At 39.0% G+C, this 19,933-nt stretch overlaps 1 protein-coding gene across 1 annotated transcript in view; it reads left to right on the top strand.

Moving 5' to 3' along the window:
* The window catches only part of cachd1 (cache domain containing 1), an 89,709-nt gene that overhangs the window by 9,686 nt on the left and 60,090 nt on the right, over nt 1-19,933 (top strand). The gene's annotated exons all lie outside the window — the stretch shown is intronic.

Below are 19,933 nucleotides of genomic sequence, written 5' to 3'. Positions count from 1 at the left end.
TTTGTTCTAACAAATGTCCATCTAGACTTGCACTTTCTCTCACTTTAGTCTCAGCTGCTTTGTTTCGATTTGATTCTCAGTTTCTCTTTACCACATCTCCTTAATGTTTTTTTTTCTTTCTGTGTCTGAGTCCCATTTGTTCTTGTGCTAGTTACCTTCCTTTGGAGATGAATCAGGAAATGACCTGAATTAATAGGATGACCTTTTGACTTTTTGCATGTGTCATTCAGATGAAAATGGATACAGCGCTTTTATTCTCATACTGAAAATGTTAGGGAAGGAAATGTGTTACAGCTTAGTGATTAACAGACAAGCGGTGTGCCAGGTCGTGGATTGCATAATGAAAAATGGGTCAACAGGTAATTTTTTTTCTCTGACTCACAATAAATACAAGGCACAGGAATAGTAACAAAGACTGGTTGGACCTTTTCTCGAAAATGTATGCAGCCTAAATGTTAGTTCTTAGTCAAAATGTATTTGATTGAAAAAGAGATTTATACATAAAAACTATTGCGCTTCTTGTCTTGTTGCATGAACTGATGAAGGAAGCCTGCTCAGATGAGAGGCCAAACATCTTCAATCTAAGGCAACCAGAACAGTCCAGTTGTGATTGAGGAAATTCCCTGAGAATGAAATAACAGGGTTGAATGAGAATATTCACATTTCCAACCATTGCACTTTTTTTTCCATTCAGAACTCAGTTCACCAAGTAGACACTTCCTTTGCTTTTGAATGTTAAACCCACAACCACTGACAAGGAGCTCATTTTAGTCTGGACCTAACAGAGGCCAGAGCCTTAGAAGACAACATGCAAATGATATTTATAATGTCTAATGCCTGACTGTCAGACTTGTAAAAAACACATTGGTCTTGTTGCATTGAAAGGACCATCTTGAACTCATCTTGCAGCCCATTTTTACATCTTGGCCTCTCCTGTAAGAAATGTATTTTTCTTTGATTGTCCTCTACAGCTGCCTCCGTTGTTTTTTCTTGTCTTGCTGTTGCATGTTATGTTTGGTTATATTTCATGGGTGTGAGACAAAGACCGAACGCAGAAAAAGGGAGAAAATAGCATCTATTCATTTAGTTTTATATATATATATATATATATATATATATATATATATATATATATATATATATATATATGATATTCTGTTTGTTTACCAAGATTTTACTTCTAGGGCCAACGTTGTTTCCCTGCTGCTTTATTTATCGGGGGGGGGGGGGGCGATGGGAGGAAGAAATGTCTTTTGGCTACTTTCTCAGTTTTTGATTAGCATATTTTTTGTGATGTCCCATGGTGAAGTCAAATCACACTCGAGAAGCTATAAACACCTATGGTTGTGTGGCCACCATCAGCCATTTTGTGGTGGTCCTGTCAGACGTCATAATATGATTACTCTATTTTCTGGACTATAAGCATTTATATAAACCGCATCCACTCTATTTAAAAATAATAATGTATAAGCCGCACTGGGTTATAAGATGCATCTATCCATGTTGAAAAATTAGATATTACTTTTACAGAACGATTTTGAACTGTAGATATACAAGTATGTACCTGAGCACATTCTTTCCTAACAGTGCCTTTTAACACGGCAGTAATTTAGCTGATTAAAACGGAACAAAACCAAGAAAAAAATAACCAGTACTTATCTTCATTTCACTTCCCGCTGCTATCTCCAACGTCTCACCATAGATTCATTGACGCTAAGCTTGTGTGCAGCAGTGCGATGTCTTTCCTGGATAGCAAGATCGATAGCCTTCAACTTAAAACTTGCATCATGCGAACTTCTTTGTGTGGGTTCCATGATGAAGGAGGAAGGATTTGAATTGTTAACTGTTTGTAATTTGCCGTCCGTGTTCTATCTGCTAAAGAAAAAGTAGAGTATTCTTCTTTGCATTGATTTTTTTTCTTTTCTTAGTTTGGTTCTAATTCCGGTTAGAGCGCCCCTAGCTGTGGAACAAAAATCCACAGAATAGCTGCACCTTTATACATGGTTCAAAACCTTGGAAAAAAGTAGCGGCTTATAGTCCGGAAAATACTTCATATGTAGCGCTACTACTGTATTATTTCCAAGCAAATATTGTGTTGTTTTTTTTCCAGTATAAAATTGAACCGGATATTTAACATTAGACATTTTCCGGATGTTGTCTTGTTCAAACCATTCATTATAAAAAGATTGAACCTGATGTGCAAAAACTATGTGCCGTATGGTAAAACCATTCATGATGATTGATCAATTGAAGTGGATACAATTCTTGAGTAAAACTATTGAGTATTTAATCGTGAAAAAGCAAGACAGTGTTGATTTCATCGTTTTTATTGATGATTTTATTTGTACTGGCCAGCATCATTGAACTTCAGGTTGCCCAACAGTCACGTAGTGGCCTCGGGCCACTGTTCATGTAGATCCCTGGGTTCTTTCAACAATCAGGAATTACTCCAATTGTCGTTTGTTGATTGCTATAGCTTGGGCGACTGAGATTGTACACATGCAAATGGACTTACTGTTTTACCAATAGGGATGAAAATGGTTTGCGGTTTACGGATAGAGCAAATCTGAGTGGAACATTTTTTTCTTCCAGAAAGTTAGATCATAGGCATGTCTGTAGAGCTGATGTCTTGCCAATTTTCTCACAGTCTTGTCTAGACGAGGCCTTGGCACCATCTGCCAGCTGGGGTATCTGCTGGTATTGCTTGACTGCTGTGAAGCAGAGGCTAGTCTCTGTACCCCTCCATCAATTTTACAGTTGTTTCCACAATTCAACATCCATTGTTAACATGCACTGTATGGAAATGACTTCAATATCAATATTTGTAGTGGTTATAAATTAGAGATAGACAGATTTGTTTTTTTAAGGAGGCCAATAACCGATATTTGGAGCTCATATTCATTTTCAGTAAAAATATTTGCATAAAAAAAAAAAGAATAATTAAAACGCCATGAACTTTATTTTAATGTCTTTAACTCATTCAGTGACATTTTCAGACCCTCTTTTACCCTAACGTTTGAAAAACATTTAAAAATATAAAAATCCATTCCTGGGATTAAATGGCTGAACTGTGAATAGACAAATAAATATCTCCTTGGCAGCGAATGAGTTAAATGAATATTGATTGATTAACTCATTCAATCCCAAAGATGTACCGTATTTACATGTCAAGACAAATATGTCCTTGGCAATTATAATTCACTTCGTCACGAAAAAGGACGGACTGACGAATAGACGGGTACCTGGCCGCTGATGGATGATGAATGACGGACCAGCAAAATTTAGAAAAATGTCCACCTCTGCGTTTTAGTGTGAATTTGCCTGTTACTGAGACAAACTACCCTTGCTCGTACTTAAACTGCTTGTTATCGATAGCTCCAGTGTCCATGCTTCCCGCTGCATCCTTTTATTTTTTAACGGTGATATGCAAAGTATTTTTTTTTTGCACACAGCCATCCTCTTGTCCACACTTCCACTGGCCAGTAAATATTCCAGGAACTAGGGAACTGAAATGTTGCAATGAAAATGTGCAGTGCAGAAATAGGAACATTTATTTAAATGGTTTATGATTTCTGGAGCTGATGAATCCAAATTATAAGAGGAAAAATACATGTATGTGTTTTAAATATGTAAATGGGCTTTACACAATAATTCGCTTGTTTGTGTTTTGGACAAGATATACCATTTCTGAGACGAGTGCCGGAATGTAAGGCTTTCAGCCACTATTACAATGACTCAACCAGCTCCGATCTGCAAGCGTACGTATTGCTTAGGTCATCACATCAATAGGCCAGATGGTTTTGCCTCTTCTTCAAACGTTAATCCATCAGTTTTACTTGGTCGATGAATGAAAGGAATTTTAACACACTGAGCTCTGTGAGAAGGCTAGAAGAAGCGTGTGCGTGTGTTCACCTGCGCGCTTGTGCTGTTGTGGTATTAACGTGTCTGTTTACATTCCTTTGCAGGTGTGTGGGACAGGGTTGAGTGATCTTCAGACAATAAAGAATTGTCAGACTTTTTTATTTAGTATTATGATGGAAGCAATATGTCTTTTAGAAAGGCCACACATTAAAGCAACACAGTGTATGCTTAGTAATACAGTATGTTTTCCATTTGTGCTGGGCTTAGAGAACAATAGTTGATTTAGTCGAGAAACCATGAAAATTCCAAGAAGGTGGGATGTTGTGCAAAATGTAAAAATGCGTAAAAACACAATACAATTTGCAAATTCTTTTCAACACACATTGTATTGAATACACTACAAAGCAAATATATTTATTTTTCAAACTGATTAACTTTGTTTTTTGCAAATATTCACTCATTTTGAATTTGATGGCAGCAAAAAGCTCCCAAAAATCTGGAACAGGGACATGCTTACCACTGTGTTGTATCACCTTTCCTTTTAACAACTCTCAATAAGCATTTGGCAACCGAGGACACTAATTGTTGAAGCTCTGTAGGTGGAATTCTTTCCCATTCCTGCTTGATATACTACTTGAATTGCTCAACAGCCTGGGGTCTCCATTGTCGAATTTTGCGCTTCACAATGCGCCTCACATTTTCATTGGGAGACATCTGGTTGGCAAGTCCCTCTTTTACTACAAAGTCATACTGTTCTAACAGTGGCAGAATGTGGCTAGTCATTGTCTTGCTGAAATAAGCAGGGATGGCGTTGAAAAAGATGTGGCTAAGATGGCAGTATTATGTTGCTCCAAAACCTGTATGTACCTTTCAGAATTAATGGTGCATTCACAGATGTGCAAGTTACCCATGCCATGGACATTAGCACAGCCCCAGACCATCACAGATGCCGACTTTTGAACTTTGCGCTGATAACCACAATCCGGATGGTCCCTTTCGTCTTTGGGCCGGAGTAAACGACATCCAAGATTTCTAAAAACATTTTGAAATGTGCACAAGTCAGACCACTTTGCGCCAGTCCATCTACAGAAGCCGACGGCATTTCTGGATGTGTTTTGTGTATGTGGCTTTCGCTTTCCATGGTAGAGTTTTAACTTAACGATATTATAGTAAAGCTTTAAATAGGCTTATTCACGTATCTCGATGGGTCTCCTTACAGTGTAAATCAGCTTAAATGTAAAAGGAAAGATCTCTTGTGCATTGAAGATGCTGGGAATGGGGAAACGCTCCATGTGGATTACTTTCTTTTAAGAGTGTACTGATCGTGACAACAATAGCAGCACCAGTAACACAAAGCATTCTGTAATGCTGCTTGATTTCTAATTTCCAAACAATATTTTTGATTTGCTTTCTTTGAACAGTGAGTAGTAATAAAACCTTGTAGTAGGCGATGGTGATAGTGGTCCAAAGGTAAAAAGAAAAAAAAAGCGTAGAACAAAACAGGAGTTTACATACAATATTGACTGAAGGATCACAATATTTGATTTTTTTTTTTGCAAAACTTGCTGATGTCTCACCTGATGTCATGCATGATGACAATGAGACGTTCAGGTTTTTGTGCATCTTTTTATGCATTTCCCTGCAAATTTTAATTGAACTCCAAACTGTATTACTTTGGAAGCATTTACCGTATTTTCCGGACTATAAACCGCAACTTTTTTCCTAGATTTTGAGCCATGCGGCTTATAGTCTGGTGCGGCTATTCTGTGGATTTTTCTTCCACCGCTTGGGGCGCTCTAACCGGAATGACAGTACAATTCAATACAATACATTTCCCATTAACTGGATGTGACTGCAGGTGGAGGACTTCAACAGGCGAGGGCGCCATAGACTAAGTTATTAGGTGCTGTAATGCTTTGATTTGATGTCTTCCTAGAGGTCCGTGAAGTGCACATGAATGCGATTGGCTGATGTTACGTCTGTTCTGTTGTTTCGACGTGAAATGCTATTGTTGATTTAGCATGTCGTGTGTTAGATTGGCTGATTTTATTAACATAAAACAAGACAGGTGCATATGTAGAATGTAGTAGAACAATAGATGATGGAGTCTGGTGGACATTAGCTGACAAACTGGAGCGGCAGTGAAATTAAGATAAATACTGTTTATTTTCTCTTGGTTCTCTTCTGTTTTAATCTGCAACGTTGCTGGAGTGTTAAAAGGCACTGTTAGGAAAGAATCTGCTCAGGTACATACATGTACATTTACAGTTCATAATCGTTCTTTAAATGCAGTAAATATAAACGTTTTTAACAAAGATAGGTGCGGCTTATATAAAGGTGCGGCTTATTCAAGGCTTATTCCAAAATGTTCTAAAAATAGAGTGGGCACGGCTTGTATAACGGTGCGCCATAAGGCCCGGAAAATACGGTAACTTTTTTACTGTACTGTACTTTTAAAAAAAAAAAACATGTTTTAAACAAAACCAAGTCACGGTTTGGATCGGTCACGGATTTTGAGCTACAGATCTGATCGTTTTTCGGATCAGCAAAAAAAAAAAAAAAAAAAAGAAATGAACTTTGTCTTCATTTATTTTAGCTTTTGCTCATAAAAAACAAAAAATCAACTCCTAATGTTTAATATGGCCGTTTAGGATTTAAGAACGCAATTTAACATAATATAAAGCAGAATATATTCTTAATTTATACATGCTACAGTGTATAAAATAACAAGGTAGCCTGCCAGACATTTTGTGCTGAATGTTTTCTTAAAATTAATTGAGTAAAAATGTTTTACAAAATAAATGAAGACACTGTTATATTACCCATAATGAAGACCTCAAAGTGCAATTTAAGACGCATTCCCTTCTTTTAAACATGGAGAGTGCATTACAAAGTAATCAAGAGAAACAATACTGAAAAAGTAAAAAAAAACAAACAAAAAAAACACAGCTGTTGAACTAAAAGCACTTGCTGCTAATGCTAACAGCTAGCTGCTAACGTCGGAAACTTGTGCCATATCATACAATCACGGCAACTAGGGGTTTGTTAGCATCCTAAATTAGCGACTGAATATGACTTTGAGATGGCATGTTGACGGCAATTGCGATAAGCCAAGCCGAAAGGTCGAAAACGGAAATCAAGTTAGCCTTTACTTCAAAGTAACGTTCTACAAAGACTATTGCGTTGGCATCAATGACTCATGTATTATATGGTAAACTTTATTTTGAAGTTGTCTGCGTGTTCGTCTTCTATGTTTGTAGCTTCTTTGACATGTCTGTCCGAATGACGGAGAGACAGTGTTGGGGCAAGAGGCAGAAAAAAAATCCTGTATCATTAATTTGAGGATTCGTTTCACCCCAAGATGACAAAATGCTCCCATACATGCGACTTATGTGATCCACGAGGGTGTTCAACTTCCTCTGCTGCAGTGAATGTGGACTTTGCCTTTTAATGTTAACTGAGTTTTGTTTTTCACCAACAATTCTGCCAATCGGCCGGTCCGAACCGTCGTGCTTGATCTGTACGGATCAATGATGATCCGTTGCACCACTAGTGATTTATTGCGAGGAAAATGGTTAAGCTAAAGCAGTTCCTCAGGAGTTCATTTCTATTTTTAACCTATTCCTCCCTTGTCCTTAACACTCACCATGACTTCCCTGCTTTTTGATTTACAAAACTGTATTTAGCGCAGAGCAAAAAAAATTGTGCAGTGTTTATGTATTTTAGGTGTTTGATTTGGCTTTGTGGCTTCCTGCTGCAAGTTTGGGACACAACCCATGAAGTGTTCTCACTTTAAACTGGCAAGGGCGTGCATGCGTGCATTTGTGTTGATACTTAGGTGAGGTGTCAACATAAAATGCAATCAGGCTTTATAATATTAGTTTTCAAAGTGAAGTTATTTAATTCTGGGAAGCGTTACTTTGTATGAGTGTATAATATGTCAATCCAAGTCTCAATGGCAATACATTTGTGTGTACAGTTTGGTTCCATATTTTCTTAACTCACCACAGCTCCCCCCCAAGTTGTAGTCCCCAGAATACCAAGCAGCCAACACAAATTCTAGAGCCAGTTAATCATTGCACGTCTTAAAGATTACTACAGTTGACTGTGCTTTTCTATATAGACATTCATTTCATTGCACAGCAATTTTGCACTGACAGAAGTTCTGTTTTAAGAATTGCTATTTGTATCGCCATTTATGATCTTAAACCACAAAGGCAACGTGAGTCAAGTCTTCCTCTACGAATCGCACCCCAACCACCCCGCTGATGTCTGATGTTGCTCACCTTGGTTCAAGGAATGCTCAGGAAGTTGGTGGGAATGCTCAGACACATGGAAAATTAGAGGGAACATTGTTTCAGCGTAAACAAACATGGAAGACGAAGAGGGGGCCATGGTGATAGTTTGTGGTTTGATTTTAGCAGAAAAAAAGCTTAAGAATATAAGTAAAGGCTTTGATCAAAGGAGTGGAGACAGTCTGAGCATGGACTTTCTGTTGCGCCATGACTGTTTTGAATTTGGATTCCTACCATGCTTCCTTGCCGCCTCTTCGCCTTCTGATTGGTTGCACGTCACTGTCAACAGGCTGCCTGCTCCTTTTGTCCTCGAGGCACTACACGTGAGAAGTCGGGCCAAAATAATCCAGCATGTTGAATATTCCCGATTTGAGATCGGAGCGGCCCAAACGTTCTTCCAAGCGGTCGAGATCAGTTTGAAAATACCACACACGTCAGGAATATCTGATAAGATTATCTTTGAAGCCATTATGATAATCAGCGCATCCTTATGATTGTCGGGAGGGGAGGATTGGAGCTAAAATCGGGTAAATTATCCTGCCGTGCGAAACAGGGTTAACATTGCAATCATTGGCAGAAAAATGACCAATACCAAGTACCAATCCCCCCAATCATCCTTAAAATGTTGTTTTTTTTCTCTGTACTTGTGTATAATGAGGTACCCCATTTGCTGGTACCCTTTATTATCACAGTGAATAATATGAATGAGTAAAGATTCAAAACAATAAAGCATACCAATATATTTTCCACACCTATGATTAACGCATTAAAGCCTAAAGCGCCTGGCTTGTGTGATGGGTCATTGGATGCCGTTTGCAACACCTCAATTAATCCCTTGTCTTGTTGACCGGCCTGCCGTTCATCGCTATTCGCTTTACAAGAACATTCGTCAGCCTGTTGGTCGCTGACTTGCTCAAATGGGGGCTGTTCTCGAGTTTAGTTTGGCGAAGACCTGGTGGCTTTGCATGGATGTGGTAGGCTTGAACTGCTTCTTTGGTAAGCAAAGTCCTTCTTACAAAGAAGGCATATCACTCTGCCTTTATCAATAGTACCGTCAGGGCGTTTTTTAAATGAACCATTCATCGGACCAACAACTCTCACATGCTCCTTCATTTTCATGTCGTCTCTCTGCTCCTGAACTTGCCCTCCCATCTACAACAGGAGCCTATCAGGTTATGACAAACACAATGACAGCCAGTCAGTGTCCACTTCAGGATGTGGCATTAACCATTATTTTTTTTACACCCCCAACAACTCAAGCACAAGCCCCACACAAGAAAATGGATGTCATCATACAGAAACAGTAAAGGTGGATTAAAAATTAGATGAATGCGATTAAAAAAGATAATGCTTTAACTATGACTGTAATTAATTGATCGCAATTAATGCACTATTTTGACACCCCTAACTTAATGATAAAAATATATATTTAAAAAACTGAGACATGTGTTTCATAAGTTTAACTCAAGTGCCATTTGACTTTTTTTCAAGTGTCACGATTGAAAAGTGCATATACTGTTCCAGTAACTGTTCTCGAAACATAGAAATGCAAGATAGAATAAATGAAAAAGATAAATAGAACTCCAGTCGCAAAGCTCAACTTCAAGGACCTCAAATGTTCCAGAAGTACGTTAGAAAATGTGCAAAACATAAGTATTCTGCCCTCCCTGAGCAGACCGAGTAAAGTTTGGCAGATAGCGAACGGTTCCTCAAAAGTAGGCCAATGTTGCTGGGTTCAAGCTTTTTATTACAGTCCAGTTGAAGTTAACTGTAAAACTAAACACACAAAACAAAGAGAATTACACATATTGCACATTTGAACATAAATCACAGTACTTAGCTTTATTTCCCGTACTTAGTTAGCTCATGGCTAATGCACAATGAAAACACCATTAACTCGCTAACAAAAATTAGCGTGCTACTCGCTGCACTTGAATCCCTCAAACAACGGGCACTTATCCACAAACGCTGCAAGAAGACACACAGACAAGCGTCCAAACCATACTCAAAGGCATATGCTCTTCCTACGCTGCCATGTACCAAGTTGTAACTACGAAACTCGATCGTGATTTTCTTCTACTCCCCAATGTAACTACATGTATCTCAATACGAGGACCCACACTGCCCCCAAGTGGCCAAGTTGTGCACAGCGTGAATAGCGCTCCCATCAAATGCACACAGACACACACAGGACAATACAAAAAGTGTAGAAAGTATCGATACATCACAAAACAATATTTTTTCCTAACCCTAGTGTGTGTGTGTATAAATATATATATTGCAAGGTACTGTAAAAAATGTGTCTCTTTCTGCTGGGTACAGAAGCGTGTCACACAAACAGAATACAAAATGCTATGTTGTGAGAGCTAAATGTGATAAATGATAATTAGATATACATGGGCCAGTCAAAGTCCAGAGTGGGTGTGAAGGATACAATTGCTTTACAAGATGCGATAACTATACAACTCCAGCACTCAAAATCAGACTTGTTGATTTTCAGCGGCAAGATTTTAGTTGGAAAAACAGTGACAAACAAGTACTGTAGTCGCATTAGCGCCAGCCTCGCAATTCATCCTGGGAGTAACAACTTGCTGTTAAAGTAGAGCCAACGTGAAAACGTTCCAAAGGAAGATCAAGGCCGCATACCTGGGCCCGTCCATTATGATGATAAAATCTCAGAGTGAACAAGGACAAAAATAAACTTCTCAGTGGTCACACCGGTTCCACAAAACACAGACCTCTTAAAGGGGGAGTCAACCCAATTTTTCCTTTACAATATGTTACAATATGTTCTATGCAGTCCCACTAGTCTAAACATGGAATTCTGATTAATATTGCATTGTGTATATGTATCTTTAAAGTGTACCTCCGGCAGCCCATTTTGAGGTAGCAAACGAAGCAATCTTGTAAAGTTTGATTATATCTGGAGTTTCTCTTTTTGTGTCTAGTCTTGTATTTGACAAAACAATGTCCTTGGTTGATTTTTATGCAAGGCGCCATGTTAGGAATGGATTTGACGTCAAGGCATTGACTTGGCCGTCTCTTGCACCCACTAGTTGCTACTTAGTTAAAGGTCAGATCGCTTGCTTATGGATGTAAATCTGTCGTCTTATTTTTTTTCTTTCTGTGTAAGTGGTAATCAGAGTCAGATATTTATTTATAGGATACTGAGATTGTAGCCTAGAGTGCTGTCGATCAGCAGGAATGATGCATGCTTTTATTTTTTTAGTATTAAATGTTAGATGAGACTTGATCAAGTGATTCAAACAAAGAATAGTCATCAAAAAATAGTCGGTATGAGAAAATATGCCCCATTTATATGAATTATTTGAGTTACACAAATTCTACCTCTAACATGAGAATGTACTGCACTTGAATAAAATAAATACAAAATCATTTAAAGGACCCTGAGAAATAACCCTAATAAACAAAAAAACAAACAAAACCAAAATATATTTTGGAAATGAAAATTCTGCAAAGTAATTCAAGTTCAGTACATTCAGAATATTTTTTTTACATTCACACCACTGGATGGAAAAGCAAGAGTGGAGTCTGGAATGGACTACTTGTATATGAGTGCTACTATCTGAGATTTTGAATGTAGAGTGATCCCATACTGCTATTTTGGCTGATATTGGGCAGACATCAATATCGTATTGGGACATAACTATTTATTTATTTAAGCGGCTCGGATGAGGGATGGATATTTATTGAAACGGAAAGGATGTAACCTGACCTGCCCCACAGACAGGCTTACGCCTTTGCGTGCGGTGGCTGATTATCATGAGCTGCGTGCCAGCCTCGTCTGAGCCAGTCAGCAAAACGGACGTCTGTCCGTGATCTCCTATAGTTGGAACTTTTAAGAAGGGGGCCCGCTAGTCCCTCTTCTTGAAAGAGTGCAGGCCGGCCCGGTCCCTATCCCCCGTGAATAGCGGTGGTCGACTGTACCATGTAAAGTTTCTATTTGCGTTTCCACTTCTTAGCTGACCTACCCCCACTTTTCCATAATTTCTCCAGCTCCTGTCCTATCTGACCCTACACCCCAACCCCCAACACATGGAAAGCATTATATTCTGTCTGGTGGAGAGGGTGAGCAAACATCCCGGGACGAGACTGGGATCTTCTCAGGCTGATGCCGCATCGTGGTGAAACTTGACTAGTCTTAACACTATCTAGATAAAAGGAGTCCTTATTTCAGAATCATAGCACCTGATCACTGACAGGCTTCAACCAGCCCCATTTTTTAGTTGAACCAGACCCTCTATGAAAGAGGTGAAATTAAAGTTTCGGTGGAATTTTCTAAAAGTTTCAGTGGGTTTATTGCCTACTGTACTACTGTTCACTATGAGATGGAATGATCACTGATTTTGATGTGTTTTAAGCCGCTATTTATGTGCAGTAATGATACAAGATATTTTATTGGATTTATTGGCATTTTGTTATGCAAAATGTAAGCAGGAAGACTAAGGAATAATGCATGGGCATTAGCTGAATTACAGAGCTGGGCATTCAGTCTATGTGACGGACTAGTACGTCTATCCGCCTATGACGGATGCCCGTTTTGCTGACGAATGGCGGGAAAAACTTTAAAATAGACCGACTAAGCATAGTCGGAAGTCCATGTATTTAATCTGTCTTTTGTCTGTAGTCTGTGTTTAGTCTATTTGTTAGGCTATTAAGTTTGCAGTTGGAATCGCTGAAGAAAGCCCGTTTAAAATCGTGTCCCACAGATGGTTTGGAGGGAGATATGTCTAGTGTGCATGGGAGGATTGTAGCAGACATCTCAGAATGGATCAAGCTGGTCTTGCAAGCGGGGAATGAACACGTAATGGCAAGAGAAGAGGTGAAAGCTGCAGGACCGGTCAAGGAGGTAATCTTCTGCTAACTATTGCAGCACAACCTAGAAGAGGAGCATGGCCGCTCTGTAGTCACCTCCCCTGAGACGTTCGTGTGTGTTTATAGCGCATCATTTCAAATTAAAATTAATTTAGTATCTAGAATGCTTTTGTCTAGAAATAATCACTTTTTGCAGTAAGTCTACCTGATAGTAATAATGTCTTTTTCGTATGAGTTCTGGACCAAACATTTGTAAGCTGTAATAGCGCAATGATCATCTTGTCTTCTTATTAGTTAAGTAGGTTTAAGGTTTCTTTTTTTCAGACAATGGTCTTCTTATTCCAGTGAAGAGGAAACTCTCTTACCTTGCTGACAGTTTCGGCTGTTGCTTCAGCCTTCCTCGGAGCTGTCACTGCTTCCTATTACGGACAATAAAGACATTCTGATGTGGTGTAGAAAACTGAGGAATTAAATGTACCTTATTATCAATGACAGCTAATTAGATAAGAAAGGTTCTCATGTTGTGTAAGTAGGGGGCGAGATTGCTGATCTGAGATGAGTTTGAATGCCTACTGACCTTAACTTGTAATACTTGGCAGTGCAACATTTAATTATTACTGTTATAAACAAACTGTCTTTTTAAAAAGTGTCCCGTCAGTCGTCAGCAAAACGGGCGTCCGTTAGCGGTCCGTCAGTCTGACGGAATGGCCACCTCTGTTTATGACAGCTATCTCGCTATCTCGCCATGCTGCTTATAATTACTAATACAGGTGACCAGCGCAAAAACTATTGTATTTTTGACACAGAGCACAACATTTCCTCCAAACATTGAGGTGTTTCGTTTTCCACACCTAAAAGTCCTTTTTGCCACGAGTAGTAATTTTTTACATGCAAGAGTTATCATTTCTACGGCTATATTTTTAAAACAAATACAAGTTTTTAAAAATATTTCTTTTTTTTATGCGGTTAGGGTTATTTATGATACAAACACAAAGTTCTTACATTTCCATTATACAAGTTACTTTGGCACCAAATTTACCCCCATAAGGGCAGCTCTCCACTTTATGAATACATTTTAGTAGTTTTACCCCTTACAGCATGTGAAATTACTATCCATCCATTATCCAATCCGCTTAATTCTCACGAGGGTCGCGGGCGTGCTGGAGCCTATCCCAGCTGTCCTCGGGCGGTAGGCGGGGTACACCCTTAACTGGTTGCTAGCCAACCTCAGGGCACACAGAGACAAACAGTCACACTCACAATCACACCTAAGGGCAATTTAGAGTATGCAATTAACCTACCCTGCATGTTTTTGGGATGTGGGAGTAAACCAGAGTACCCGAAGAAAACTCATGCAAGTACGGGGAGAACAGGCAAACCCCACACAGGATGGCCGGGGCCGGATTCGAACCCACGACCACTGCATTGCGAGGCGGACGTGCCTAACCAGTCAACCACCCTGCCGCCAGTGAAATTACTATGACACCAGCATTATATACTTAGGAGAATAAACCTAAAATTAATGATGGGTGTATTTACTCCGGTCAAGAACCACGCTTCGTACTGATGTCCACAATCGTTGCGCATTCATCATGGAACACCGTGAAAACCAAAAGACATTTGAAGTATTAACATAAACATTTACCATGACCTGTTTGACACAAACATTCAAACAATAAACAAAAGATAATAGACCGTGTTCACCTTTGTAAACCAGTAGCAGATAAATCAAAACAGAGTCCACCACACAATATTACGCCTTCGTCTTTTTCTCCCGCTGTCTTTCTCTCTCCGTCTGATTCCGTCGCGCCATCGCGGCACATGTGACTCCAAACTGGAAGTGATCATTCACAAAATATTACAAATAATTCTACCAAGTTTCAACAAAGGCCATAAACATCAAGGTTTATGTGGCAACAAATACACATTTATAAAATAATAAACTCAAACAAATATTAGATTTGAGTTGTCATGGCAACCAATTGAAGACAATACTAGCACTAGCTACAGTAGGACTGGACTTCGGTTCATGACAAATTTCACATAGATGCACCGAAGGTATCAAATTATTTCTGTCCTGGGAAAAACACTCATGTCCAATTTTGTAATTTTAAAAAAAATGTTCACGTTAATGGGATGTCTGTAACGCAGATACCCCACTCAAGTAAAAATAACAAAAATTGAAAAAAAAATGGACATAAGTGTTTTTCACAGGATAGCGACGAAATGTAGTTGGAAATAATAAGTCAATCAGACCACGTTCGCCCTGTCCTTCGACTCCCATGCTACCTACAAAACCTGTCCGCAGTTTGTGCGCTGGGACATGGCGCTGTTGCCTGAAGTTGTCTGGTACTTACATTGAAGCAAATTAAATTGACCCCAGCACCGCAAAATGCAACAGAGTGCAGTTGGCAGACTCTATTGGCCAGTCATTTCATTAGTCAACCTGTTCCACCGGATTGAAAGGGAGACAGAATTAATTATCAAGGCTTTGGTTTCTGTAAGGTCATTATAATGACATTTAGAGATCCACTTTTGACATGCTTTTTCCTCCTCTTCTTCAACCAGTCGTCTTTCTACCTCTGATTTTTATAGGCACCAAACCTTTGCTCTGATGTCTGTGCATCATTTCAAATTTATCGGTAATGAGTTGCATTTATTTTGCATATACTTTATCAAGTACTCCACTTTTCTTTTATCGCCCCCCACACAAAAGAGATGAAATACAGCTCCGATGCACTATTAAGAACGACTGGGGATTAAACACGTAACCTACCAGGTCTGAGATGACCACTAGAGTAAATTTTTCAACTACGATGTAGTTACCGGTTGTCTAAACTCGATTGCCAATAAAATAATTCAAAACTGTGTTTTCTGGGTTGCGGTTGCAGCTGCTTTACTGATACCCCCCAAAAGTCAGAATGCTCTTTTTCTCTGTGGTAGTGTATTTTGGTACTGCAAATGCATTTTTCCTGTTTTGCTTTGGAAAGAGCAGATGTACAATTTTTATTCTTTTTATCCGTTTTTTTAAAAATTATTATTATTTTTTTCTTTACCTTGTGGCTTTTGTGCGCGCGCGTGTGTGTGGGGGGTATTAGTTGGAGAAACTAAGGATAGGGAGAAAGTCATGGCACGGGGTCATAGAAAAAGGGAGTATTGCACACACATCAGAGGCAAAGCCTAATGCTGCATTCCTGGCCTCAGCTGTTTGTAGTGCAATGTGTGGCGAGTTGGCCGGGAGCAGGGAGGTAAGGAAGAAGGTAGAAAGGAAAAGGCACACACCAAAGAAAAAAGGCTGAGCTCCACACTAGCAGCATGAAGGAGGGTGCAGTTAATCCAGTCCCATGGGTTTGAAACTTTTATCTAACATCTGAATTAAAACCAATGTCTTGGCCTTCAGTACATTTCGCCTAAATGTGTGATGGGAAAGGTTTTTTGAGAGAGGTGATGTCGACAAAGTGGTGAAAGAGCAATGGCAGTGCATCAGGCTTGTACATACGAACCCATTGTGTCATTTTGTCTGTTCAGAAAAAAGCATGGCTTACTGATCAATAAACCCTTGAAATATGATTACTGTGCTTGAGCCCAACTCCAAATGAATATGGCACACAGTTTGCCCTTGTCATCCCTCACGAACTGTTTCATGAGTCTCCTTTTCTTTGTTTCCATTTTCCTCATGGTCCATACATGGCTCTTACTCTTTGACTGGTATCATCTTTTGACTGTATTCTGGATACACAACAACAATAAAATAATCACCATAAAGGAGAAGAACCTCTTGTGGGAGTTTGTGTTATCCCCATGAGGGCCTGGCACCTGAGAAGCAAACCCAATTAAAAGGATTCCATCTGAATGAGTGGTTTCCTTGGTTCAACTGCCTGTTTTACCGCTTTGGAATGAAACATAATCCCCATATCTGGTCCACCAGAATGAGTTAAACAAGACCGATTTGGGATTGGGAAATTATATTTATATTCTGTAGTTTGAGTTGCTGTTTAAATTGAGAATTCCTTTCAGCCAATCATCAACCGCTTTGGAATGAAACATAATCCCCATATCTGGTCCACCAGAATGAGTTAAACCAAACCGATTTGGGATTAGGAAATTATATTTATATTCTGTAGTTTGAGTTGCTATTTAAATTGAGAATTCCTTTCAGCCAATCAGCTGTGGTTGGATTAACCCCGAGGCGGAGGGATTTAAGCACTGGTCTACTCAGACAAAAGAGACCACCGCCCTGTTATCAATAGAAGTGTTTGAACAAAGCTAGCTATTTAGAGCTATTGTCCCACCAGTGCATCTTGAATTCGCCCTCTTTTAATCAGAACTTCATAAAAGAGCTGACATCATTGATTCTCAGAGTTCATGCCAATTGATTGCCACTCTGCAAATTACTTGACGATTTAGCATCACAGTGAGAAGGGGTTTTTTTTTGGTACCGTTTAACCGTTATGATTTACATTCCTTCTTTAGCTTTGAGACAATCACGGAACGGGGCGGGGGGCCAACAATGTTTATGAATATGGCCGGGGGGTCGCGGCCGGAGGGGGAACCCAGGCTAAGGCCGGACCAGCAAAAAAGGGTCAAGTGCCCAGCTCTGACTAAATGAAAGATTGAAGTTGTCTTTTTTCTCTGTATTGTGTAGACCTTAGAAAAAGCAGTGTGCTAGAAGCCATGGCTCGGTCTTTAGCATCTATCATGTTTTTGTACTGTAACTCTGAACGGCTGTGGACAAGTCAGCGTTTGATTGTGGGTCAGGGGAGGCCACGGGCCCACAGTGACCTAGGCAACTTCAGCCCTCTCAGGTTTCAGAGGCGAGCATTCCTCCCTGGCTACACCATAGCTGTGAAAACCACAACGCAGCTCCAACAACAAACACTGGAGGCACTGGAAGAAAAAGACGGCTAATCAACAGCAGGAGTTTCTATCCTGGTTCAGTTTTAATCTTGTTTGTGTTTGCTTGTTCCTGTTTGTTTGACTTTTGGGGAAAAAAAACCCTGCCCTTGTTTTTTTATTCTGTGAAGTCTGCAAAACAATAATACACTGTTTGGCAAGTCATTAAACATTGAAAGCATTTGGTTCAAATTCAGATGTTTCTCAAGGTTGACACTTTTCCTCAAAAACTGGTGGAAGCAATGCTTCAAATTCAGCTGATGTTTAGAAAATCATCTGGAATTGCACCAGTTGACATCTTTGAGTTAACGTTGCTTTTAACTCAGAGGTGAGAAAGTTTATGGCCAATGATAATAATCTGAAAGAAATCGGGTTCATTAGGCGTGGACCGGTCTGTGCAATGTAATTGCTGTTCTGTGTTATGTCAAAAAGGCGTCAGGAAAAGGCTGCAGTGAAACCAGGCAAAAAATTTAGCCGTACTCGCCAACAGATGGCTGTTTAAAATTAGAGGCGGACCGGCTTATAGACGGGTACTATCGTAAAAAAAAGGAGAATGACGATAGGGTAAACACGCTGCAGACGGATGACAAATAACTGCCGCTCAATTTTTAGTAAGATTCCCAGCTCTGCTAATATCTGATAACACTACAGTCAAAACTTAAAAGAATATGTTCCTAGTCATTTATATCGATATTGTTCCTGCGCATACCTCATTTAGATTTTGTTGATCAAATGTAACATTTTTATGGATTATTAATGCAAAATTGTTTTTTTACTCTGGTTTCAGCAGCCAGCTATCGCAAATGAGAATCTGATTGCCTTGCCTGGATAAATAAAGGTTGAATAACATTAAATAAAAACCATTTCAAGACACACAGGTTTATTTTAGTTGTCTTTAGCACAGGGACTTGTCGATTTCAAAATGTTTGATCCCTGAGAAGAGTGACATATATACTTGTAAACAATACAAGCAGTTCTTTTGCATTTAGAGAGATACACAGTATTCATAGTGCAATTTACATAGTGCCTAGTTTTTGTTTCTGTTTTAAATTACACTAAACATTTATGGTAAAACACTTTTTTACATTTATAGAAAAAGACAATCTAAACAAAGACACATTTAAGTAGTAAAACCTGCTTTAGTCCAGACAAAACAAACGCATACAAGGACTAGTGTGGTCCTTTACAATTTATATTTTGAAATTATTTTGTAATGCATAGTATTGTCATTTTTTTTTTTTTTTTAACAACCAAAGGTACTGTATGTATCCTGTCCTTTGTTTTTTTTAAAACTTTATTGAAAAAAACACTGAAAGCTATGACTCGGAAATGGAAGACATTCGTTCTCCTTCTAAAATAACATTGCCTTAGCAAAATATCGCAATAAGGTCGGGGACGGACCACAGAGGACGGACCGGCAAAAAAGGGTCTTATATAATACTATAATCATTATTATTATTATAAGTCTTATAATTAATTTCCCCATGCCACAAGAGCCACAACATAAGGATGAAAGAGCCTGCATGCGGCTCCGGAGCTCTGGGTTGCTGACCCTTGATCTAGTCAAATCTAATTTATTGTAATAATGCACATTTTAGCCGTACACACACAAAGGTCAACATATACAGTAAATACTAGTGTTTGTGAGAAAACCTTATGCGGTTTAGTTCTCCAATTTCATCTTTTGTACAAATGTGTATAATTCTAAGGACATTAACAAATGTATTCTATTTATTTCAATTGATAGTTTGGCAATTCAACAAATACTGTAGTACTTCTGTGACACCCTCATGAGTGACAAATTTGTTGATTTAGACAGAGACTCTAACGATACAGTGCATACAGTGCTGTATTCAGGCAATATTTTGTAACAATGAAGGATGTAGTTTGCTTCTCATAAAGTTAAGGTGTAAAGGGACTGAAAAGCAAGCTCATAAACATGGAAGTTGAATAATGTCATACCCATATTGATGTCTGCACTGCTGTAAAATTTGTGAAATTCAGTTCATCACTTTCCACGAAGGTGCTACTCTTTTTGCTTCTCATGA

The sequence above is a fragment of the Filicampus tigris genome, chromosome 12, assembly GCF_054856515.1.
Source record: "Filicampus tigris isolate MCC_2025a chromosome 12, RoL_Ftig_1.0, whole genome shotgun sequence".
NCBI classification, from domain to species: domain Eukaryota; kingdom Metazoa; phylum Chordata; class Actinopteri; order Syngnathiformes; family Syngnathidae; genus Filicampus; species Filicampus tigris.
This window is presented reverse-complemented; position numbering and strand designations above follow the sequence as displayed.